At 45.6% G+C, this 25,806-nt stretch overlaps 2 pseudogenes; one reads left to right on the top strand and one right to left on the bottom strand.

Annotated features, from left to right (window-relative positions):
* LOC102866206 overlaps positions 1-9,689 on the top strand; it is a 43,806-nt pseudogene extending 34,117 nt beyond the window's left edge.
* Positions 5,564-8,441, bottom strand: LOC102863371 (annotated as a pseudogene).
* Positions 9,690-25,806: the final 16,117 nt, after the last annotated feature.

Below are 25,806 nucleotides of genomic sequence, written 5' to 3'. Positions count from 1 at the left end.
GTGTTGAAGGCATGTTATTAGAAGGGCACATTCCTTGGAAAGAAGACCCAGGGTCTTCCTTTCTTACACTATCCCTCCACCCTTCTGAGCATGATGTCCCTTTCCATGATGCCGCCACGAGACCAAAGTATGTGAGACAGAGTTTTAAAATCCTACTCTCCAAGGAAGAACTTGGTTTCACCCTCTCCAAGACAGAACTATTTGTTTTCTTGATGGTCCATGCTTATGTCAATGTTCTTCTCTAGCCCCACAACACAAAGGCATTGATTCTTCTTCTGTCATCCTTAGTCATGGTCTAGCTCTCTGATGCATAGTAAGTAATTGTGAAGACCATGGCCTGGATCAGGTGCACCTTAGTTTCTAGAGTGACATTGTTAACGTCTCCAGAATAAACTACTTTTTCTTGACTTGTAGTAACTGCAGTGGTTACTGGGGTTTCCCTACAACAATGCAAACCACCTGCATTTGCCTTCACAACACAACTCCTTACCACGAAGCTATCAGAACTCTAACAGTGGAATCAAACACAAACTCTTCACTGTAGGTCCCACCTTCCTTCTCCATCTTCATTGCACAGGTCACTCTCACACAAGCCTGTGCTCAGCCTGGACCCCTTCCTCTTCCAGAAGTCTGAGTCACCTGAATTGGAGCATCTAGCCAATTCTGACTCACAGCAACCCTATAAGACAGAGAAGAACTGTCCCTCCAGGATTCCCAACACTGTCATTTTTCACACGAGCATATTGCTACATATTTCTTCCGCACAACAGCTAGGATGTTTGAACTTTTGGTTAAGAGCATTGCATTTAGCCTCTCTGCCTCTTGGGCTTCATTTTCTGAGTCAATTGGGGAAGGTAGATGTCAATTACCTGCACCTCTGGCCTGTACTTGTCTGTGCATCCCCACCCAGCTGCATTTGTGTCCTGTCTTTGGAACCTCCAGTATTCGTTTTCTAATATAGCATCCTCCCTTTTCTCTACTAATTATTGAGAGACCTCTGATGAGCAAGGAACTGTGCTGCCAACCCAAAGGCAAGCGGTTGGAATCCATCAGATCTTTTGCAGAAGAGTAGACAAGTTTTTCCTCAGAGATTTGAAAACCTCTGATAATCCCACCGGCAGATCAACTCAGTTTCCAAATCGATGGCACATAATAACAAAACAAACAAACCAACACACACACACACACACACCACACACACACACACACACCCCTACAGCAACAGAAATTACTGCACTCAAGTCTGCACCACCCAGCAGGTGAGGAACATTTTCAACCAGATCCACGGTGTAAGCTTCTGTAAGAACCTACAACAGAAATGGAAGGAAGATCATTTCCCAAACCATCGAGCTCAGACTCAGAGAAATGTCAAGAATCTAACAAGCTAGAATCCACCAGATGCTCCGCTGGAAGGTCAATCTCCTCCTGTACCAGTCGGATCTGATTCGATGGTACACAACAAGGCGTGGGGGAACAATCCATCTTCAGACATGCAAAACATTACCTCCTTCTTAAAAAAAAAAGATAAAAAGATAAAAAATTAAAATCTAACGAGAGGGTCTCGCTCACTTGGAGGACTCGGGCCTCAGCGGCTTTACAAACTGTCCAGTGCGCAGCTACTTTAGGGACTTTTTCTGAGCGGTAGTCTAATAGCGGGTAAAGGGGCGGGCCTTGGTGGAACCGGAGCCAATCAGAGAGCGGAAGGGGCGGCCCCTGTCTGGCCGCAGCCCAATGAGAGCCCAAGGGGAGGCAAGGCCGGGCGCTTGGTGTGGCTATATAAGGCCCTCTCCCAGGCCCCCCCCCCCTCCCCAACCCCACCCCCCGAGCTAGCGTTCAATGTGTTTATGCGTCATCAGAGCCAGTCTGTCCTTACTGATTCTCCCTGTACTTTGCAAGTGGCAAAAAGCATAGTGACGGGGGTTTGGGAGTCCTGGAAAAGTCCATGGTGAGGGCCCAGCGTCCATGGTAAGGGCTGGTTGGGCAGGAACGTGGGACTCATGGGCCCTGCAGAGGACGTGGATAGTGGGGGGAGGATGCTAAGCTATTTGGGAAGGTCTCGGTGAGAGTGGGCTGCTCACATGGCGAGGGGCGCACTGCACATCCATGCACTGCTTCCCTCTGCCCCTTGTCTACAAGAGTTGAATGAAGAAGTTATGAGCGACTCCGCCGCGCGCGTGGCCTTGGAGACTGGCAAGAGGTGGGGCGAGAACGTGGAGGGATCCTGCCTGACCGTGGAGGGTGCTCTGAGCGCCTGGAGTCCTGGTCCCGCCCTGGACAAAAGGGCTCCCGGCTCTAGTCCCTGTCTCCAGCAGCCCCCCAGGAGCCAAGACATGGGTTCCTCTTCAAACAGGTTTCTCCAATTCAGAGGCCTTTCTTTTAAATTCCTCTGTCTTGGAGGCCAGACCTTAGGCCAAGGGTCAATGACCGATGAGACCTCAGCAGGGGTTTCAGATAACTTCAGGGGTCTAGAGAAGGAATATCCCGTGTTCCAGTTCTCACCTCTTTTTGTGTCAAACGCGAGATCCCTGAGGCCTTGAGGGGTGCACTCAGGCCACCAGCTCCCACAGGAACCTCTGTGCTCTGAAGTCGCCTTGGAAGATAGTTCTGAAAACTGCCAAACTATTGGTAGTTGTCCTAGATTGCTGTGTGCTGTCGAGTCGGAACTGACCCATATCAGAAGCAATGAATTGCAGGGGAGCAGATTGCTTATCTTTCTCCCTTGGAGCTGCTGGTGGTTTCGAACTGTATGCCTTTGAGTTGGTAGTACAAATCCTTACTACTAGGCCACCAGAGCTCCCTGAATACATACCCCCGCCCCCCTCCCCCGAGGAACTAGCCTGGAAGATCCTCTAGCTTCTGGTCCTGTAGACTGTGGGTTGAGGGAGCAGAATCACAAGGACCCAGAGTCTGTTCCTTGTGAGAATTACATCAATAAAGAGAATCCAAAGATGGGATCGTCCTCCATCCTCTGCTGTGATCTCTGAAAGGTGCTTCCTTCCGTCCACCTGCCTGTACCGTGGGCAGGGAGAGGTGTCCAGAAATGGGCAATTTTAGAATGGCTCAGATTCCAGGTTTCACCTCAGTTAATCCCAGACTTGAAGGGACAGCCTCCTGCCCATCAGGGTGAGGAGACAAAGTCTTGCTATGGGGGCCTCTTCTCCCATGCCCCAGGGCTAGAGCCCTGGTGCTCCAGGTGGACCTGTCACGGAAAGCAGGGCTGTGAATTTGTCTGAGGGTTTCTGGGAAGGTAACCAGAGGTGCCTTGGAAGAAAGGCCTGGGGATTGAACTTCCCAAACACCAGCTACTGAAAATACAGAGGGCAGTTCTGAGCTGCCACACATGGGATCAACACAACAGCAGCTCAGTTTTCAGTTTTGTTTTCTTTTTGGAATTTCCTAAGATACCTCAGCCTACAGAGGGGGAACTTTGAAGTGAAGTTGGGCTCCTTCGCTCTGTTTCTGTGTAATTCAAACCCCAGAAAAGCTAGGTGTTGCCACCTTTAAGAACACCTCAACACTCATGTTTGAGAACACCCTAAACAAGTGTGTTTAAGCCCTGGACATATAAGAGAAAATGAGGGCCTGGAAAGAATTTGCCTGAAAGTTTGAGAAGGCCTGGAAGAAGTATACAAGTTGTTTTGTTTTTCTTCTTCTTTAGTTTGAGTAGGTAACACCGTGTCAGGCTTCAACCCCCAGGGAGGAAAAACAAAGGATGCTCCCAGGGAAGGCCTTTCAAATTCTCTGTTTCTTCCACATCCTCATAGTATGTCTCTTCTGTTCTGCATCCCCTGCAAGCAGAGTGCATCTCCACCCATGTGGCCTGGCCAGGGTGCAGGCAAGGCAAAGTCTGCTGAGAGCTCTGCTTTCTGGAGCACATCGAGCCCACCTGCACCACGTCTGAGGGAAGGAGGACCCTGGGGAGCAGTGATGACTTCTTGAATACCTTTTGTGGTGTTGTCAGGACTGACAAGTATGTAACCTGGACTGTCTTTGTGGTCCTGGAACCTGCTGTCATAGAGAAGTGGAGAGAATCAGGAGTTCCCCTCCCCCAGCTCATATTTTCGACTGACTCCAAAGTTGGTAGGGAGCTGAGCTTGGGAGGAAAGGGAGACACTTGGAATGCAGGCAGTCCCCTGCCAAGAACAACACAGAAGTCCTCTGCTTTTGTCTAGACTCTGTCGCTAGGGCTTCCTGTGCTAGGGAGAGAGAACAGCCAGATAGGTGGGCCTAAAGCCACCAGTTGTTAGAGTGAGGAGTCAGGTGTAGAATAGAAGCTGCAGAAAGGGACTGGATATGGAAGCAGAAATTTCAACTTCCTCTTTATACTCCTCAGTCTCAGGCCTGAGATTGCCTAAGGAACTGGGGATGATCATAAATGGCCCAGCATGGCCTGAACTGAAACAGCACCCCAATCATGGACAATGTAGGCCTGCATGAACTTGGCTGTGTCTCCCAGGGGTTTCTCTGCTCCCTCCCTTCTGTGTCTGGGTCCCCTCAGTTTTCTGCTTCTACAGCTTCTAGCCCCTCCCCATCCTTCTAAAGAGACTGTTGTGGATGATCAAGATAGCACTTTTCTGCTTATTCAATCTATCATTATATCAAAAGGCAATGATGTTCTTGCGAACAACCCTCCCTCTTGGTTTCTTCACCAAGCAGAATGGAGTGGCTAAGGCCGTCTGGAAGAGACCTCTAAAGGCACCCCTCCCTGCACCTGCCCTCCACAGTCTTGGTGGGCATGGGACCTGTGAATGCCACATGCCCCTCACTGTGTGAGGGTCCACACGGGGGAGCTTGGCAGAGAAGGTGTTTTGTACCCTCTGAGAGGGAAACCAACTTCTTTGCTGCCTTTCTCCTCCTCAAGATCGAGTAAGAACTAGCATTTATAGGCAGCTCTTCCACCCTGAGCAGCTGATAACTGGCAAAGAAGCTGACTGTGGCAAGAAGTCCCAGTTGGACTTTGCCATCTACCCAGTCCCTCAAATGTCCACAGCAGTTGTAGAACCCTATATCTCTATTTTAACCACCCATACCACCGTGGAACACACTGACTGCCTTCATGGTGGAAAACAAGACCATCTATGGTATCTGTCACTGCATCCTGGACATTGGGTGCCCTACTTACACCAACCTCAACTGGCTCATAGGTCAGATTGTGTCTTCATCACTACCTCCTTGCACCTTGATGGTGCCCTCAATGTGGACCTGCAGTTCCAGACCAATCTGTTGCCCCACCCATGTATCCATTTTCCCCTGGTCACCTACACACCCATCATCTCAGCTGAGAAGGCCTCCTGTTAGCAGCCCGCAGTGGTGGAGATCACCAGCTCCTGCTTTGAACCTCCTAATGAGATGGCCACGTGTGACCCTCAACATGGCAAGTACATAGCCTGCTGCCTGCTCTACTGGGGAGATGTGGTCCCCAAGGATGTAAACGCTGCCATTGCCACTATCAAGACCAAGAGTACCATCCAGTTTGTAGACGAATGACCCACAAGTTTCAAGGCAAGTTCTGGGAAGGGAGGAAATTAACATGTGACTGTATGTCCATCAGGAAGGGAGAGTCCTATAGATCCTGAGGAACAAATGGGGAAGGGGGAGTCCTGTAGATCTTGAGGAACAAATGGGCAAGAGATAGGGGAGCTGGAGCAGAGAATAGCTTCACTGCTAGTGGTTGAGTTGGCTCTTTTCTCATGGCACCTTATGTGTCACGTGCCATTGATGAGGCCATGATGTCAATTCATGTCATTGAGAATGTCCTTGACCTACCAAGTATAATACTTTTCCTAGCCATTATCTTTCCTGATATATTCCAGTATATTCAATCTTCTTGACCAACACCATGGTGTGAATACATCAATTCTTCTTACCAAAAACCAAATCCACTGCCATCAAGTACATTTTGACTCAGCAACGCTATATATGACAGGGTAGAGCTGCCCACAGGGTTTCCAAGGTCAAAGTCTCTATGGAAACAGACGACGTCATCATTCTCCGGGGTGGCTGGCTGCCGTGGACTCCGCCCAGCCAGCTTCCAGTTAGCACCTTAATTCTTCAATCACTTTGCCACCAGGGTTCCTTAACTCTTAGAGCTTTCTAGGACCTTCTAGAGACTTGAAGAGACCTTTCTGAAAAATTGTAGCAGTTTTGTTTGTTGGATTTTTAAAAAAATAATATATTTTTTTAATTTCTATTATAATTTTAACAAATTTACAGGAAAGTTGGATTTTCATTCATTCATTGGTGCACATTTCCCTCTCTCCTTTCTCCCTTCCCCGGTTCACTTTCTTTTTAAAAAGAAAAAAAAATTATTCATTACTGCACAGTTGTAGCAGTCTTTGAACTTAATAAGATCTCAGCTGATTAAATTAGAGCCTGTGTGTGGACTCCAAACCAGGGTTGATTTTACATGAAAGCTTGCCTTTTTGAATGGATGAGCATTAGTGTCACGTCACTTAGCCTGGCAAATAGGCACTCCAGGTGCTGCCATTCAAGCTGGAGTAATGGGAAGGATCTTACAGGAGAAAAACATTTCGGTTTGAAGACTTCATGTGCTCTGTGGCCACGGAATGCCATGTGGGGCAGGAGCAGGGAGTCTCTTTTGAAATATTGTGGAAGAACTCATCCCCTGCCAGTCCTTTCATCAGCTCACTTTCCCAGAGGGTGCTGGGCGTATGATCTAGTTTAAGTTTTATGAGTTTTCTTTCAGGGCAAGACTCTAGGAAGATTAAAGGTGGCAGCGCTGGCATTTGGAAAACATATACCTCTCCTCCTTGTTAAACTGTTGTAGATGAGTGACCACAAGGGAGGAGAAGCAGGGTCTCCTCTTCGGTCAGAGAGATAATAACTACTTGCTGGTATTGTGTTGTCCTGCAATTCACAACTACACTGCAATTCACAACTAGGAGTAGGATGTCTGGGAGGTCAGCCTCGCTTCTCTCTCCATATTAGGAAGAGCTTCAGCCAATCAAAGGAAGAACAGGGTGTCTTGAGGTAGGTAGAAATCTTGCTCTACCGTTAAAGGCATTTAGAAAAAAACGGAATTACTTCATGTGTATCTGTTACATCCGCCAGTGTTTAGAAGTTTTGGTCCAGCTGGAGATTTTCACAAAATAGTTGATTGGTTTTAAACTAGTCTCTTAAACCCCAGGAAAGTAGGAAGACTAGTGGACCCGTATCCCTACTACTTAGATTCAACAGTTAACTGTGCTGAGTTCCCCTTGGTTTGTTTTTCTGATTCATTTAATCTCACTTAGCACCTCCATATATCTGAGATCTGAATGTCTTCATGTGTCACAAAAGCATCTCTTTATAATACGCAAATCTATTTTAATGCCCAAAAGATAATAATGTTGTTGTGTACCACAGAGTCAGAACTGACCCATAGCTGGCACTCTGGTGGGTTTTCAGAGGCAGTTAATCGCACCGGAGGATATTCCCCATCCTCTTGGAGAGCAGCTGGTGGCCTTGAACCTCATGTCTTCAGGAATGCAGCGAAGCTTCTTGCCAGTAGGCCACCAGAGCTAATAATACTTTCCAAAAATAAAAAAAAATGCTTCTCAGTTGTTCCAATTTTTATTATTTTAAAGTCAGAATCTATTCAAGGACCGGGCATTATATGTATTTGACATTTAATGAAATACCAAATCCACTCCTGTCATCTAACTTCCTAGTGAGCCTCCTCAAGTTACAAGAGCAGACTGCCCATCTTTTTCTCACGGAGCAGCTGACGGATTTGAACCACTGACCATTCCATTTGCAGCCCAACACACTGCATACTATGCCAGCTGGGCTCCTTTTTAATGTAAACACATCCCCTTCTAAGCTAAAAATGTTAATATTTATTTAGAATGAGAAAAGAAATGACAAGTTGGAAAATTTGCCTGGCTGACAAATACAGACTTGACCATGACTTTTTGAAGGGACTAATTTCATTTTCCTTCCCCCCCCCATTTTTGCTGGTTAATCTTTTACTTAGCACATTATGGCACTCCATGAAAATGACAGCTGCACCTTCCTGCTTTCGTTGATGAAAACTGGTTTCTGATGTGCTTGGTCATATTTTCCCACAATTTCTTCTCTTTTTTATTTAGCTTTGAGATATTTTATTATAAAAAGGCTCATATACATAATGTATATTCAATGTATTCAAAATTAATCGTACAGTCACTTCATGTTTTAGCTTGACCTCTAGTAAATCTTTAGCTTCACTGATTTTGGCTGCTATATAAGGAGGTTCTCCGTTGTCTGGGTGATTTAAGAGCATAATTTGTCAATGAGCATCTCTTATTTTTTCTTTATTAGCAGTAGGGCTCATACCTAGTATTAACGCAGCTTCCCATTTTGTCATTTTGGATCCAAATCCAGTTCTAATCGCTACCACTGACAGCAGATTTTAGTAGATTTTGCAAAACTTGTTTTACTTGAGGCTCCACATGCTTCATGGCTTGCAAGACGTAACAGCAATGGCCCCAGCTCAGCTGTCCTTACTTCCACAGGGCCACGAGGCCTTCCCCAGAGGCCATGGCCACTTTCCTGACACCTTGGAAGGTGACGCACCAACAACAGCTACAAGTCACTGTGCAGCAGGGTCCCAGGAAACAGCTGTGATGGCTGTCAGCTGCTTCTCTTTTTACACTCTGGTTGAGAAGTCCAAGAGTGCTGCTTTCAGGCATGGCTGCATCCAGGCACATGACATTGTCATTAGGGCTCAGTTTCTGCTGTCTCTTTTGAGTTATTTGGTTTTCGTTTTTGTTCTTTTGTTTATCTGTATGCTTGTTTGTTAATTCATATCTTTTATTAACTCATAATTACTTGTCCTCTTGTTTATTGAAGGAGCTAATTTTGACATTCTTGTCCACCTTATAGTATTGCAGAACAGCCAGCTTAATTTTCTTTTTCGTCTGCTTCTTGGGAGTAGTGTAAGACTCTTCCTTTTCTCGCATCATCACAGAGTCACAATACATGTTGAAGAGTGGACTCCTTTGGAATGTTATAGTCAGACAAGGTCCACCCATCTTCCAGCTGCTTTTCAGCAAAGACAATCTGATCTGGAGAAATTCCTTCCTTATCCTTAATCTTGGCCTTTACATTTTCCATTGTATTTTAGAGTTCAGCCTTGAGGGTGATGGTCTTCCCTGTGAGGGTTTTTAAGAAAATCTAGAATCTGCATCTTGTCAGTGGTTCCACCAGGGATGGAGGATCAGAATGTTAATTTCATTTTCTTGCAGATGTTCAAACAGTCTCAGTTTGTCTATTTTGTTGTAATGGTTTATTTGTTTGCATGTACCCATGGTTGTTTGTTTTTTAATTAGCAAATGCCTGTTCCTCAGTTATGAGGATCCTTACACAGATCTTCTCCTGAAACCTAGAATCAGGTGCTAACACCACTTCCTGTTTCTTCTTAGGTCGGCATCAACTACCAGCCCCCCACAGTGGTGCTTGGGGGAGACCTGGCCAAGGTGCAGTGGGCAGTCTGCCTGCTAAGCAGTACCACAGCCATTGCTGAAGTCTGGGCTTGCTTGAGTTACAGGTTTGATCTAATGAACGCCAAGCAGGCGTTTGTTCACTGGTACGTGGGCAAAGCCATGGAAGAAGGGAAGATCTCAGAGGCCCGAGAGGACTTGACTGTCCTAGAGAAGGATTCTGAAGAAGTGAGCACAGGGTCCACGAATGGCAGGGACAACAGTTGAGGAGTCCTAGGGAGTCCTGGCTTCTGCATCACCTTGGTTTGTCTAATTGTGTCAGTAATTCTCCACTGTTCCTGCATCCTCAAAACACAGTCAGTGTCACAAAAGATGTGGAACTCTGTGTACATAACCAAGGCCCTAAGCATTCTGGAACCTTCCCAACGTCCCTTCATGGCCTCGCCTTCTGATTGGCTTAGTAGGGAGCATATCCACTGTGAGCAGACCACCCTGAAGAATGTAGCTGCAAGACTTGGGTTGTGCTTTGTTGACTTCATGTGCTCTCTTAGCCTGAGCCCACCTCAAGGGCAAGCAGCCTTTCAAAAGTAGCCTACGTCCAGCCTGTACCCAGCTTCTGGAACAGGAAACCAGTCTCAGTATCACAGCCTCAAAGCAGGACTTCCTCCCACTTCAGTTTAATCCTCAGCTGAGAATCTGCCTTTCCACCCTGAAATCTACTGAGTCAGAATCTATGGTTGAACAAGATCCATATGTGATTCAAATCACCTGGAAATTTTGTTAGAATATAGATTCTGGTTCAGTATATTGGCAGTCCCCAGCTTACTGTAAATAAATTCACCGTAAATGATCCAAACAGAACATGCTGTTTTGAAACTGCCTTGAAGGAACCGAGCCTTTTTACTTCTGTGTTCTCATGGCCAACAGAGGGAGCTAGAGGTTGAAGTCGCAGGCCCATGTGCTGCAGCCATCTTACAGGGCAGGGCTATGCTCTGACACCTTATAAAACTAGGACGTATTTAGAACTAGGGTTCCAATAGGGAATATTTATCCTGGAGTGATGAAATAACACTTAAAGTGTTTCTGTACCTTTTGGGCAGCAAGGTCCGTGTCTTTTATTCTCGGTGTGAACCCGAGTGAAGTTGTTCTGGGGTCTGGTCATCTCTGGCCACTTCCTATCTTAGAGATCAGCATATTTATTAGTAAAATGACCTGGCAGCAGTCCTCTTTTAGCACAACCCAGGTCAAGCCGACTTCCCTTAAGGACCACAAGAAGTTCCCTCAGCCTGGTGAGGGTGGCAGATTTATGTTGTCTGGAGAAGTAGGGAATCTCCACGGGGTCAAATACTGCCCCTGGCAAGGCCTTTTTGCACAAGCCAACCCAGACGTGCCCCTGTGCTCTTGGCCTGGGCCTGCCTACTCTGGTGTCTGAATATTTTCTCCTAATGTGTGATTATGTCTGTTGTTTATAATCACCAGAGAGCTTTGGGACTATGTGGAAATATCAGTTGTATTTCTTTGGGTCTTGCTTGGATCCAGGGGATTGGTTTTCAGTCTTAACCTAGAGATTCGTCCCTACCATCTGTTTTCTTGGATTGAGTATCAAGTCTGCCTGATGCTCTCCAGGAGGAGTTTATTAAGAGGATGGATTCCCAGAGCCCCTAGGACAATGCCCGACCCGCAGGCTTTGACTCTGGCATGCCATTAATAGGGTCTGTGGACCTACACAGTGGCCCTGGTGATAACCCAAAGTGTTGCATGTCTTGTTGTTTGTTGTTATGTGCCATCAAGTCGCTTGCGACTCATAGTAACTCTATGTACAAGAGCCCAAAACGCCGTTCTATCCTGTGCCAACCTCACTGTCTCAAACACACTCATTCCCACCACTCCACTCACAAAATCAATCCATCTTATCGAGGATCTTCCTCTCCCGCACCGTTCCTCCACCCTCCCAAACATGATGTCCCTCTCCAAGGACCAGTCCCTCCTTGCAACATGCCCAAAGTATGTCAGACGAAGCTTCAGAATCCTTGACTCCACAGAGCACTCCGGCTTCACCCTCTCTAGGACAAACCTGTTTGTTCTCCTAGCAGTCCATGGTATATTCAACACTCTTCTCCAGCACCGCAGCTCAAAGGCATCAATTCTCTTTCTATCATCCCTATTTACTGTCCAACTCTACGATGCATAGCACGTAATTGTGTAGACTATAGCCTGGATCAGGCGCACCTTAGTCTCCAGCCTGACATCGTTGCTCTTTAGTACTCTTGAGAGGTCCCTCACAGCTGACTTTCTTAGGTGATTTGAAACTACCATCCACCCCAGGGGAGAAAGATAGGCAGATTTCCTCATTGCACTAAAATATGCAACCATGTAAACCTGATGAAGGAGAAAGTCACTGAGAGTCCAAATTGACTTGATGGCAGTAAATTAGAGTAGAACTATTGGCAGTATCATGATTGATGGAGAAGAGATTGAGATTATTAACAATTTCATCCTGCTTGGATTCACAATCCACAACACTCTTGGCACCAGCAGTCAGAAAATCGAAAGATGAATTGCATTAGGGAAGTCTGCTGTCAGGGCCTTACTTCTCTAGAGTGATGAAGAGCAGTGATGTCAGTGTAAGGACTAAGGTGCGCCTCTGAGTTGTGGTGCTGGAAAAGAGTATTTAACAAACCCTGGACTGCCAAGAGATCAAACAGGTCTGTCCTGGAAAGGGTGAACCCTGGTTGCTCACTGGAGGCAAGGAATTTGATGCTCCTTCTCATATACTTTAGGCATGTTTCTAGGAGGCAACAGTCCTTGCAGAGGGACATCATGCTTGTAAGGGTAGAGGGGCAGCACGGGAGAGAAAGACCCTTGATGACATAGATTGATATGGTAACATAGATTGGGGTAATGAGGGTAGGTATGTCTCGGAGACCTGAGATTAGCTCAGGACAGGGCAGGGTTCAGGGCTATTGTTCACGGGGTCTTGATGAGTCACAGTCAACTCGATGGCACATAACAACATATGATTTTTGAGGGAGTTCTGGTGACTTACTAGAAAAAAGTTGCACTGTCAACCCAAAGGCGCACAGTCTGAATCTGCCAGCTGCTTCATGGAACAAAGATGGGCAATCTCCCGTGTGATTAAATTGTCTGTGAAAACAGCTGGAAGGTCAACTCTGAGTCAGTTCTGACTCAACCCACAGTGCATAACAACAGCAATATATGATGGTCAAGCCTCAGATGATGTGTCTTCTGTTTCCCTGTCCTCTGTCACTGCAATCCCAAGCAGTAGAGGTCTGACACACTCTCTCTCTTGTCCCCTTCTTCCCTAGTCCTTATGACCCCTAGAAAACAAGACTTCTCAATCTCCTGGCTCCTCTAATACTCAAGACGTGAGAGATGGAGTTAGGGTACAGAAGGAGGGCGATTAGGAAGAGCTACCCCAGTGCCCATCTGAGGATCTAGTCTACCTTGCAGGTCTCTTCATTCACAAACTAGACTGAAATTCGTGCTTTTTTTCCTTTCCCTTATAAGAGATATGTACTCATACCTATTCACCTATTAGATCATCAAAGCACCCGACCCAAAGCAACCCAGAGGTATGGTGGTTAATGGGCAGAAGGCTATCCAGTGAGGGCTGGACATTTAACCCCGTTCCTGCTCCCAGGGCACTCACCTGTGATTAGATTTTAGCTAAGGAGGATGAATCATGCTGAATAATTTGTTAGAATATACTAGCAGCTTCCTTTACCATGGCCCCTATCTAAAAGAGAATGTAACTCATGTTCTCTTTCCCCAACTCCCATCCTAGTTTGCTTTTGTGCATTTAAAACAAGCAGGAATGATCTTTGTTAAATCTGTATGCAGCCTCGAGTAACCCCCACCTCAAGTAATCCCCAAGGCCCTGTTGGAGCCAAGTTCCCCAGTCCTCTGAGAGAGCCTTGCCTGAGTTCCTTTCTAACTATGGAGCCCTTGACAAATTGGGAATAGAGAAGGAGAGAAATTCTTGCCTTGGGAGGTCTGGTCTGAAACTAGAGACAGTTGGAGTCTTCACAAGTCCTCTACTAAGCACGGTATAAAATAAGCTCCACAGGCCACTTCTGGGCTGGAATTCCTTTGCAGATGAAGTTACGGCAGCTGGCAGCAGATGAACTCCACTTTTGGTCATAACAAGGTCTAACTCTTGGTCACTTCCACCAGGCCCCTCCATCTCCCATCTGTCCTGGGGCCGTGGAGCCCAAGGGAAGTAGGCTTCTGGCCTTGGAAACAGCCTGGTTTGCTGCTATAATAGAAATACCCCAAGTGGACAGTTTTAACAAACAAGTTTATTTCCTCACAGTTTAGGAAGGTGGAGGTTTACATTCAGGGTGCCAACTCTAGAAGAAGATTCCCTGTCTCTGTTGGTTCTACAGGGAGGTCTTTGTCTTGTTTTAAAGCTGTTGGGCCTAGTGTTGCTTGGAGCACCTGAGGTGCCCTGGCATCACTCTTCCTGGCCCCCAAGTGTCAGCCCATGCACAAAAATACCTGACCAGACTTTGCCAACAAGAACTCCAACCTCAGCTGGCATTCTGTTAATGAGGGAGGGCAAGTCCTTATAGCCTACAATGGCCACGCCCTAATGGGTCTCATCCACCATGAGGTTGTCAGTGTGGCTGTTCCCCCTAGCCCTATCTCTTCTGTTGGACTATTCTAAGTGTTACTGCTGTGGCTGCGGGTTGAGCTCCTGCCTTGGTCTGGTGGGTGGGGAGAAACAGGGAGCTTGAGGCACGTACCACTGTCCTGACAGCTGCTCGGCTAGCTGTCCAGAGTGGTTATTAAACTGGTGGTCCAGGATAGGACACTGAGGCGATTAGGCTAATGAGAAGGGAGCCTAGAGCCAGTGTTAACTAGATGTCCTCAAGTCCATCCCAATTTGTGGTGACTTGACTTTTGTTAGAGGAAAGCTGTGTTCCATAGGACTTCTCAAAGCCAATTGCCAAGCCTTTCTTCTTAGGCACCACTTCAACTGGCAACCAAGTTCACTTAACTGTTTGTATCCCCCAGGTACTTCTAACCTGCATTAGATATTTATCAACAAAAGTTCTTATTGTGCAACCGTGTGGTTTCACCCCTACCTGTCCTCACCCCTCTGCCCCCACCCCTTTCCCTCTTGGGTCCTCATGCATGTTTTACCAGTTACCATTCTATTTTTACAATGGTGGTTTATGCAGTATTTGTCCTTATGAGACTGAGTTAGTTCACTCAGCATAATGCTCTCTAGTCTCTCCCAAGTTATGTAGTATTTTTCAAAATATTTTTCTTGAGTGCTGCATAGTATTCCATTCTGAGAATTTATCACACTTTCTCAATCCATTCAGTTGTGGTTGGACATTTGGGCTGTTTCCATGTTCTTGTGATGATGAATAATATTGCTAATAACATGGATGTACAGATCTCTGTTTGTGTCTCAGTTCTAATTTCCTTGGGATATATTCTTTGTAGTGGGATAGCTGGGTCATTTGGACTTTTCTATGTTCAACTTTTTGAGGAAATGCCAAATTGTCTTCCACAGTGGTGATAGCTTTTTACAATCCCACCAACAGTGTATGAGAGTTCCCACTTCTCCACGCCCTCTCCAACACTTATTGCTTGCTGTCCTACTAAACTTTGCTACTGCTACTGGGGACAGTTTGGTGGGTGGAGGGAGCGGTGTGAAGGAAATGGGAAGGATCCAGGTGAAAAGACAGGGTAATGATGGGCCAGGTCCAATGGTGATTAATTTTATAAAACAGTACATGGGAATGATTGTATGAAACACAGTATGAATGGAGAATAGTGTGAAATACAGTGTATATGAACTTTGTGAACAAACCAATATAATTTTTTTTAAAGTGAGGATAAGTGCCTATTTTCCAAGAGCTCATGGATGAGCTGGAAGAGTGTAGATATTTCTTACTCTTTATGGTGTGATGCAGACTTTAATGGCTGTACTTCAGTCTGACCTCTGGTTCCTGAGTTGTGCTGGAGGCATCTCAGACCAGCTCTGGCCTGCTCCAGGAGATAAACTGGTTTGCTGTCAGATGTGTTAATGGCTCTCTGCCTGCAAGGTTAGAGATGAGACCTTTGTAACTGTTCATTTATAAAGCTTTTTAAGAAACTCACTTATTCTCAGCTCTAGCTTGCATTCCCACCTTCAGAGCTTCAGAGAGGTTCCAGTTCCTGGGCCTTTGGAGATTCTGTGGTGTGAATCACCTCGCTGTTTATAGGAGTTCAGCTCTGAGCACTAGTCCCGCCTCAAATGAGAAACGTGGCTGCTTGCCGGCTTCTCAAAATGCAAACTCATTGCTGTGGAATCAAAAATGACTCGTAGCTGACCCTTCAGTGGAAGGAGAGGCCCATCTTTCTCCCTCAGAGCTGTTAATATGCTCAAACAACCAGAGAGGTGTGGCCTTTGATTTAGCAGCTCAGGTCACTACTTGTGTGTTGTCAGGTGGGAACTAACTCATAGCTGATCCTCCAGCTGGTTTTCAGAGGCAGAAAACCACATGGGAAGAGAGTAGCCATCCTCCATGGAGCAGCTGATGGATTTGAACTGCATGCCTTTGGGATTGCGTCCAGCTTCTTATCACTGGGCTGCTCTTCCCTAGATTTTGGAAGCTTGTAAGGCCTTGTTCATCACTAGCCTGCTTCCTCTGTTGTTTGAATGGGATGGGATATGTGCACAGGGTGTCTAGGGGACACAGAGGAAACCTCAGCTTGTCTGGGAGGAAGCTTCCAGGAGGACTGTCCCTTGAAGCAAACACTGATGGTATATTGGGGGTCAGGGCAAGGTGTTCCAGGCAGAGGCTGGTAAAGGCAAAAGTGTGGGGAACATGAGTGTATTTATATGACTATGTATGTGTAGCTTGTTGAATCATCCTGGGTGGTGCAAACAAATTAATGTTTGTCTACTTACTGAAAGGCCGGAGGTTTGAATCTGCTCAGACTTCAGAGGAAAGGCTTGTCAACTTTCTTCTAGAAAATTGAAGACCCGATGGAGCACAGTTCTGCTCTGGGGCCCCCATGAGACAGAATGAACTTGGCAGCAACTGATGAACTGACTGTGAGTTGTTTATAGCTGAGACTTGGAGCTGGGGGAGCCCAGAGAGAATATAGTGTTTAATGACCTTCGTTTTGCATAATTTTTTTTCAAATATTTATTGAGCACCTGCTTTCCTGAATTAGTCTAGACGCCAGGGAACCTACAGGTAACAAAGGAGGTTTAACTTTCTTTTATATAAAATCCTCAGAGGCTCTCAAGTTCCTGTGTTCCTGTCCTGAAAACAGTGGCTCTCAACCTTGTAGTGATTTTGTGCCTGAGATGACACCTGGTAATACTGGGAGATATTTTGGCTGTCATAATCGGGAAGTGGTGATGCTGGGCCAATGTAGTGGCTAGAAACCAGGGATCCTGTTCAGCATGCTTCAAAACACAGGACAGTTCCCTGCAATAAAGAAACATACTTCCCAGAAATACAGTAGTGCTGAGTCTAAGGAACTTTGTTATAAAGGATTGCATGTTAGTTGCAGGAAAAGTCGATTTTAGCAAGGAGTAGGGGCACAGGGCCCGTGTAGGGGCAGAGACTGTTGAGATAATCGAGGTAAAGAATGGTATTTGGACAAGAGCAGTGAAATAGACAGGGGAAGAAGAGAAGCGCTTTGTGACCTATTGACAGGCCACATAAAGGAGAGAAGAGTGATCGATTACTCTGTATTTCTGCCTCGATCAGGACGATGTTCTCCCTCCCAAATTCTCTAATTGGGTTTAAAGATGAGTTTTATGCATATTGAGCTTGAGGTGCCCTTTTTTGTTGTTGTGTAACTTTGAGTCGGGTCTGACCCATAGCTGACCTTCTGGCAGGTTTTCAGAAGCAGTTAATAGCTCGGAGATTTCCCACCCTTCTCCTGTGGAGCAGTTGGTGGATTCAAATCACATGCCTTCGGGATTGCACCACAGCTTCTTCCACTAGGCCACCAGCTGCAGAGAGCCAGCGAGGCCATGCCAGAAGAGAAGTCAAAGCTTAAGGCACTCGTGACTAGGGCTTGCTAGAGATGAGGGTCAGAATGAGGCCACTTATAGAAAACACACGAGAGCAATGAACACTCTATGGCCCAGGGGGTGAGAGGAGACCCAGGAGAAAACCATACAATGCAGGTGGGGAGCAGGGGCCGGGGGCAGAAGAGGGGCTTTGGTGCTGAAAAATGTTGAATGCCATCTCGTCAATTCCAACTCAAAACAACTCTATAGCTGAGTAGAATTGCCTCCATAGTTTCCGAGGCTATAATCTTTCTAGGGGCACTTTGTCTCATGGAGCCACTGGTGGGTTTGAACCACTGATCTTTGAGTTATAAGCTGAGTTCTTAACCATTGCACCACCAAGGCCCCTTTTGTTCTCAGTACTGGTGGTAAGGACTTTCCCTGCCAACCCAAAGACAAGCGGTTCCAATCCATCAGCTCCTGTTCAGGAGAAAGAAAGATGAACATTCTCCTCTCATGCAATTGACAAGCCTCTGGGACGCTGGAGGGTCAGCTGGGAGTTGGTTCTGACTCCACAAAGCAACAGCAGGGAAATGGTCAGGTGTACAGATACTGTCTCGGAGATTCATTAGCATGAGTAGAAAGGAATTGGCCAGAAGCTATTCAAGACTTTTGGGGGTTTGCTCAGAGAACAGGAAGAAACATCTAAGGAGAGAGGGGAAACTAGCCAGGAATCCTTGAAATCAGTTCCACCAAATTGTAAGCATTGTCTTGCCTCCTGAAATCTGAGGGGGCCCTACAATCCCATTTCTGAATGGCCTCTGTCACGTGGGCCTTGAAGCCTACTTGTCATTCTGAGTCTAGGCTTAGAAGGAAGATAAGAAGTCTGGAAGAAGACGTGTGAAGAAACCACAGTATAACATAGAAATAGTAAAAAGGTTCAGAACATCTCAGTGAGGGTGATGACTGAATGGATTTTGAAGGCTAAATAGCAGTTGACTAGACAGACTAAGTAGAAAAAACACAAAATATCAGAATTATGATTAGCTTTATAATTCTGAGACTTAAGGTACAATGCAGAATGGCAGGAAACAGCTGAAAATTCAATAGAGCAGTTGTTCATGGAACAGTCATGTTAAAGAGTGAGAAGAGAGCTCTGGTGGCCTAGTGGCAAGAAACTACGCTGCAATCCCGAAGGCACGTGGTTTGAATCCACCAGGTGCTTCCCTGGAGGAGGGAACATCTCCTCCTGATCCGACTTGAGGGTACACAAGAAGGGGGTGTGGGGAGAATGAGAGGAAAAGATGCCAGTATCAGTTTCCTCAGGCTGCTGTAACAAAGTACCACAGCTTGACTGACTTATAAGAATAAAAATTTACTGACTCATAGTTCTGGAGGCTAGGAGTCTAAGTAAGGTGATTCAGAACACACAGGGAGCTCCAGTGGCCTAGTGGTAAGAAACTGTGCTGCAATCCTGAAAGCATGCAGTTCAAATCGGCCAGCTCTTCTGTGGGAGAAGGATGGGCAGTCTCCTCTCGTGTGATTACCTGTCTCTGAAACCCCGCTGAAGGGTCAGCTATGGTTTGGACTGAACCACTCAACAACCAACCACCTGCCTTAAACGACTATCCTCTTTGGGTCTCCTCTAAAACCATTTGATTCTGAGGAAGAATCTGTTCCTGCCTCTTCCAGTTTCTGGTCACAGCTAATAGTACTTAGCATTCCACAGCTTGTGAAGAATCTTATTCATCACAAACAGATTCATCTGCCATAATAATGTATCTTTCATGTCTCTCTCTGTAGATTTTCTTTTTCTCTTTTCCCCCCTTTAGTCTGTAGAGGCATATTATTTGCGCTGTGTATTACATCCCTAGAAAAAGAATCCCACAATTTTTCCTCTTGTATTTTTTCATCTTGCTTCCCCAAAAACTATGTAATGCTTTACAAATTTGTGTGTCATCCTTGTGCAGGGACCATCCTAATCTTCTCTGTTTCATTCTTATTTTAGTGTATGTGCTGCCAAAGTGAGCACTATGTCTTCTCTTTTATAAGAACACCACTCATATTGAATTAAAATCCACCCTACTGTGGTATGGCCTTATGTAAACAGATAAATTTCCAAACAAGGTAATTCACAGGTAGCTGGGATTAGGACTTTGTCCAAACTTTTTGAAGGGACACAATTTTTTTTTTGAGGTTTTAGTATAACTTATTTCTTGTTCATAAATTGCTCCATCAGATAATTTACTTGATCTGACTTCCCATGAGATTGAAGGTAAATGAGTTAGTTGCAGCATAAGTTAACTGGGAAACAAGAGTCTCAGGTTTACAAAAAAGCATCTGCTCTGTAGTCATTTTTGACCTGCCTCCCAACTAATTCAGACCTACTGTCACTAAAGTTTAACCACTTTCTAATTTAAAATAAAAAGAAGTCATCATATTCCTTAATGAAATATTCTATCCTGAGTTCTAGAATTTTTCCTGAAGGGACACAGTTTCAATCCTTAACTTCCCTGGTGTGTGAGCCCGCTGGGGGCAGGATCTCCCTTTTGGTCAAGTTTGATGCCACTAACCTGAAGGCTTAGCCTCTCTGGTGATGCGAATCCACCAGTGGCTTCATGAGGCAAAGATGGGAAGTCTCACCTGCCTAGGATTTACACCCACTGGAGGGTCAGCTGTGAGTCAGTTCCAATTCAAAGGCAATGAGTTTTGAATATAATGCTAACAGCCCCCACCCCCTGCCATACTTGGCTACTGACCCAGCATGAAGGACCCAGTGTGACACAGGAAAATAGAATGTGGATGTAAGGTCAGAAGTCAGTGCTGATTTCAGTGCCAACTCCAGAGGTGTCTAAACTCTGGAATCAAAGGCCAAGGGGTAATTATAAATGTAGATGACTCGTCCCTGGCAACTTATTATTGCCCAGGAAGAGAAGGATCAAAGGTAGAAGGAAAATTGGTGATAAGAGCTCTAGGCCTCAGTCTCGTCCTGAGATTCTAGGCCTTGTGCCATGTCTGAGGCACCCTGACCATCCTGAGGAGCAGACGAAGGGACTGCTGATGGAGCCCTTGCTCAGAAGACGCACCCCAGCATATGGGAGCCCTCACTGATGGGAAGGGTGAGCATTTGCTGCTTTCCCTCTTCCCCTCCTCTCCTTATTTTAGAAGAAAAACACTGCGATGTAGCAATCCATGGGAAAAGAGAGAAACGAGCTCTCTCACTCGGGGGAAGGGGTTGGGAGGCCTTGTCAGGTAACTCTCTTCTCTAGATTCTTCTCTGTAAATTGAGGAACTTGGTCTAATTAAGAACACTCCCCCATCACAAGGATACAGAACCTAGGCAGCTAAGAAGAGATTGAGGACTAGTGGTGTGGAGTGGGCATCCGAGGCGTAGGAACTACCCACGCACGCCCTACCCATCTTGCTGTCGATCTGGAGTCTGGTGCTTCCCCATCGAGTCTGAACAGGCTCCTTTTAGAAGGTTGGAGCTTTCCTCTTCTGGAAGGAGCTGCTTTTAGACTGTCAGAAAGACAGTTGGCACATCATGTGTAAGAATCCGTGCATCTCTAGGGCCGGGGGGCAGCAGACCTTGGCCCATCTGGAAATAAACCCTAACAGGCCTAACAGGAAATACACCCTACCCAATGTCCAGGCTCTTGGAGTAGATTTCATTGGCCTCAAGCACCTCAGCCACCATCAAGGTGACCTTATAATGCAGGGTAGAACTTCCCTGTAGGGTTTCAGAGGTTGTGATGTTTACAGAAGCCAAAGGCAACATCTTGCTACAACAGAGCAGCTGATGAATTCAAACCACCCACCCTTCAGTCACCAGCCAAGTGCTTAACCACTGAGCCATCAGAGCCCATTCCCAAGCACAGCTCAGTTGTCTAATTGCTAGGTTTAGGGCTCTGCAGAAGTGTGAGGAACAGTGTGGAAACTCATTTGGATAGTGTCAACAAGGACAAGGCAGGCCTTTTCCCTCTGCCAGGTCTGGAGGAAGGTTTGTTTTCACTTTGAGCTTCTATTCCTGGGCAGTCTTCACATGGCCTGGCATCTCTTTTCCTTCATCTCTGCTCTCTTTATATCTCGAAAGACATTGACTCAAAATTTACCATACACTAATCTTGCATTAGGGAGCTCTGGTGGTCTAGAGATAAGAATCTGCGCTGTAATCCTGAAAGCATGCCTTCGAATCTATCAGCTGCTCCTCTGGAAGAGGAATCTCCTGTGTGATTCATTGCCTCTGAAAAACCTCTGGAGGGTCCGATTAGATGGTATACAACAACAGCAATCTTGCCTTGTGAGCATAACAAAATCAGCCCATTCCCAAATGACACTATCACCAAAGGCATAGAGGGTGGGACTTACAACACATATTTTCAGAGAACACAGTTCCATCCTAACATTCCACCCTTTGATCCCTTCCCACTCCAAAAACTTCATGTTCATCCCACATGCAAAGTCCATTTGCCTCATCACATCATATATATATGTATATATAAAAAGTCTTAACTCCAAGTTTAAAATGTCATCTTCTGAATCATCTAACTCAAATATGGTGAAACTTTAGGCATATTCCATTCCGGGCAAAATTCATCTTCGTCTGTGAAATCTACAGTATGAATTATCTGTTTCCAAATCACAGTGGTAGAACAGGAACAAGGCATACATTTACATTACAAATGGGGAAAACTGGGGCAAAAGAAGGGATAACAGGCACCAAGCAAGTACAAAACCTGGGAGAACAAATTACATTCACCCTCAAGGTTTAAAAAGAACTCTCTTCTCAGACCATTAGGGCATTGATTCCACCCAATGAGGATCTCATAGCCCGGGGTTTCAGCTCCTGTTCCAGGTCCACTGGGATGGTAATAATACTGCGTCAGTCTCAGGAGCTGTCCACTCTCCTAGTTCACTTGGATGGCAGCCCCAGCTCCTTGGTCCCAGCATGCCCCATTTGACCCTTGGGCTCACCCCTTCAGCTTTGGGCAGCAGCTTCATCCCCCATCTCCAAAGCTCTCTTGTCAGTTGGCTGTCAGTTGATTTCCACTCAGAGGTCCTCCACTGGGTTTCTGAGATTGTCTTTCTCTCTCAGAGCAACCAGGGCATTAGAACCACTGAAAAATGCATGCAACCTTTGGATTAGTTGTGCAGCTCACAACATACACACTGTCACACCAGAGCGCCCCATGGCATCTCCATATTATTGGGTGTCATTGAGTTGAAACCAATGTGTAAATCTTCCAGTGGGTTTTCAGAGGTTGTAAACCACACAGGAGGAGCTCATCCATGCCTTTGTGTTGGCAGCACAGCTCCTTATCACTAGGCCACCAGAGCTCCCCATTGCAGCCCATGTTAGGTGCCATCAAGCCAACCCCAACCCACAGAGAGCCTATGAACAACAGACCTGAACCTTGCCCTCTCCTGCACCATCCTCACAGTCTGCCCTGCTTGTGGCAGTCACTGTGTCATTCCATCTCAGGGAGTGTGTCATTCCATCTCAGTGAGGGTCTTCCTTCCCTTTGCCAATCCTTTACCTTTCCCAGCATGATGTCTCTAAGGACTGGTTCTTCCTGAAAATATGCTCAAAGTAAGGGACATAAAGTTTCACTGTCCTTGCCTCTAAGGATCACTTTGGCTGAACTTCCTTTAAGACAGATTTGTTTCCCATCAACAAATGAATGGATAGAGAAAGCTGTGGTATAGGCACATAATGGAATATTATGCAGCACTGAAAAATAAGGAATTCACAAAATATTATACAGAATGGGTGACCTTGGAGGACATTGTGCTGAGTGGAATATCTCACTCACAAAAGGACAAATACTGCATAATGTCACTGTTATAAAACAGAACTGACATTGGGGTTGGGGGGAACTAAGAAAAGAGGGGATAAATAATGAAACAGTGCATTGAAACAGGAATATATAATTAGGTATTATTTACATGATAACAGTCCAGAATAATAGCTGCATAGACTGGGGTGGGGCAGGAGGGGTTCAGGGGGAGGAAACTGTGCAACAGTGAAAGAATTATTTTTTCAAAGAGAAAAGCTAACTGAGGGGGTGGGCAGGCAAGAAAATGTGTAGCAATGAATGAATGGAAATCCAAGTTCTCTATAAACTTTTGTTAAAATTTCAATTAAAATAAATACTTTTGAACAAAAAAGATTTGTTCTTTTGACAGTCTGTGCGCTATTCAATATTCTTCTTGCCAGCACCACAACTCAAAGGCATACATTCTTCTGTCTTCCTTATTCATTTTCTGACTTTTGGATACATAGGAAGTAATGGCAATAGCAAATCCCGTGGGAGTCAGTAAAAGCCCACCTCTGAAACCTGTGTCATGGTCCCAGCCTTTGAAAGTCATGTCATGGTCCCACCCTATGAAACAGACTAGGCTTCCCATGTTCCCTCCAACAGTTCTGCTGACTTCTGATCTCCAGGGATGGTCCTTTTCTTTTTCTTGGGGGACAAAAGTTGTAGTTCCTTTGGACTCTTCCCTTCCCATAGAATTCTAAGAAACAGGCAGCATTCTTTCTCTGTCCCCTTCAGTGTAATCTGATGGCTTTTCTCCTGTGGCAGTGGGTGAGATGCATCAGTTAGAGGCTTAATCTCCAGACAGTCTGTAGCTAAATCCTGAATGAACATTCTAGGACACATGGCCTTAGATTATATAACACAATGTTCCAGCTCTTTTTGTTTTCATTCTGCTCAGTTCATCCTTAAGTCTTTTTCCTCTTTCATTTGACTAGTAAGTAGCAAGGAGAAACCACCTGGCCCCTTTAAAATCTTGCTTAGAAATTTCCTGAGCTGGATAGCCAAGTTCATCCTAGATGAGTTCTACTTTCCACCAAACATCTGAACACAATTTGGACTTCTTTCCCGCTGTGTAAAAGTATCACCATTCATTGTCCTCACATACTCATTATTTCCTTTCAAAGCCTCAGCAGAAGCACATTTGACATCCATGTTTCTCCCTAACTCTTACCACTTCTTTCTGAGCCTTCACCAGAATTGCCACACATCCCTAATTTTACCACCAGTCTCTTCAAGATAATCTAAGCTTCTCCTATTGTTGTGTGTCGTTGAGTCAGAACTGACTCATAGCTGACTCTCTAGTGGATTTTCACTGACTTTAATTCACATGGGAGGAAGTTGCCCATCTCACCCCAACAGGGCGGGGGATGGATTTGAAACTCCAGCCTTTGGGTTGGCAGCACAAAACCTCTTCCAGCCTCTACTCATTACCCAATTCCAAATAATTAGCGCACTGTCTCCATGAAATTAGTCTTGATTTCCTGGCTGCTAGTATCAAGAATAGTGATTGTGGAGCCAAGCAAGGGACAACTGTTAACAATCTCAACCTCTTCCCTTCTATCCTGATGTTCCCAGTTGGCCTGGTGGTGAGAATTTTTGTTATCTTAATGTTGAGTTTCAATCCATATAGAAGTGTGCAGTCTTTGACCTTCTGCAGCAAATGCCGCAGGTCCTCCACAGTTTTATCAAGCAAGATGTGTCATCTTCATAACATAGTTGTTGAGGAATCTTTGTCCAATCCTGATGCCACATTCCACCTCATGGAATCCAGACTCCTGTGTGATCTGATCTGCATACAGATTGAAAAGGCATGAATATAAGATACATCCCTGATGTACATCTCTTCTGATTTTGAACCATGCAGTGTTTCCTTGCTCTGTTCTGATGACTGCTTCCTGGTCCAAGTGTAGGTTTTGCATTTTAATTTGCATTAATTTGCACAATTAAGTGTTCTGGGATGAATTGCAGTGGGAAAATCTACTTTCAGGGACTTCTCCAGAGTCCTGAAGAACAATGATGTTAGTCTAGAGGCTAAGTGTGCCTGATCCAAGTCTTCACAACAACTTGCAATTCATTAGAAATCTGGATAATGGGGGGAGCTCTGGTGGCCTAGTGGCAAGAAGCTGCACTGCAATCCCAGAGGAACACAGTTCGAATCCACCAGATGCTCTGCCGGAGAAGGAGGCGCAATATCCTCCTCTACCAGTCAGATCTGATTTGACGGTACACGCACACAAAATAATAAAAAATAAAAAAAATAATAAATAAAAAGAAATCTGGATAATGAATAAGGATGATAAAAGAAGAATTGATGCCTTTGAGTTGTGGTGCTGGAGAAGAGTGCTGAACATACCATGGTCCGCCAAGAGAACAAACAGCTCTGTCTGAGAGAGGGTGAAACCGGGCTGCTCCTTGGAGGCTAGGATTTTGAACCTCCATTTCATATACTTTGGACATGTGGCCAAATGGGACTAGTCCTTGGAGAAGGACATCATGCCTGGAAAGGTGAAGGGACAGTGCAGGAGAGGAAGACCCCAAATTAGATGGGTTGATACAGTAACTGGGGTCATGGGAG

The sequence above is a fragment of the Elephantulus edwardii genome, unplaced genomic scaffold, assembly GCF_000299155.1.
Source record: "Elephantulus edwardii isolate Elephantulus edwardi_28Jun2011 unplaced genomic scaffold, EleEdw1.0 scaffold00063, whole genome shotgun sequence".
NCBI classification, from domain to species: Eukaryota; Metazoa; Chordata; class Mammalia; order Macroscelidea; family Macroscelididae; genus Elephantulus; species Elephantulus edwardii.
The sequence above is the reverse complement of the archived record's forward strand: the minus strand, read 5'-3'. Positions and strand labels throughout refer to the sequence as shown.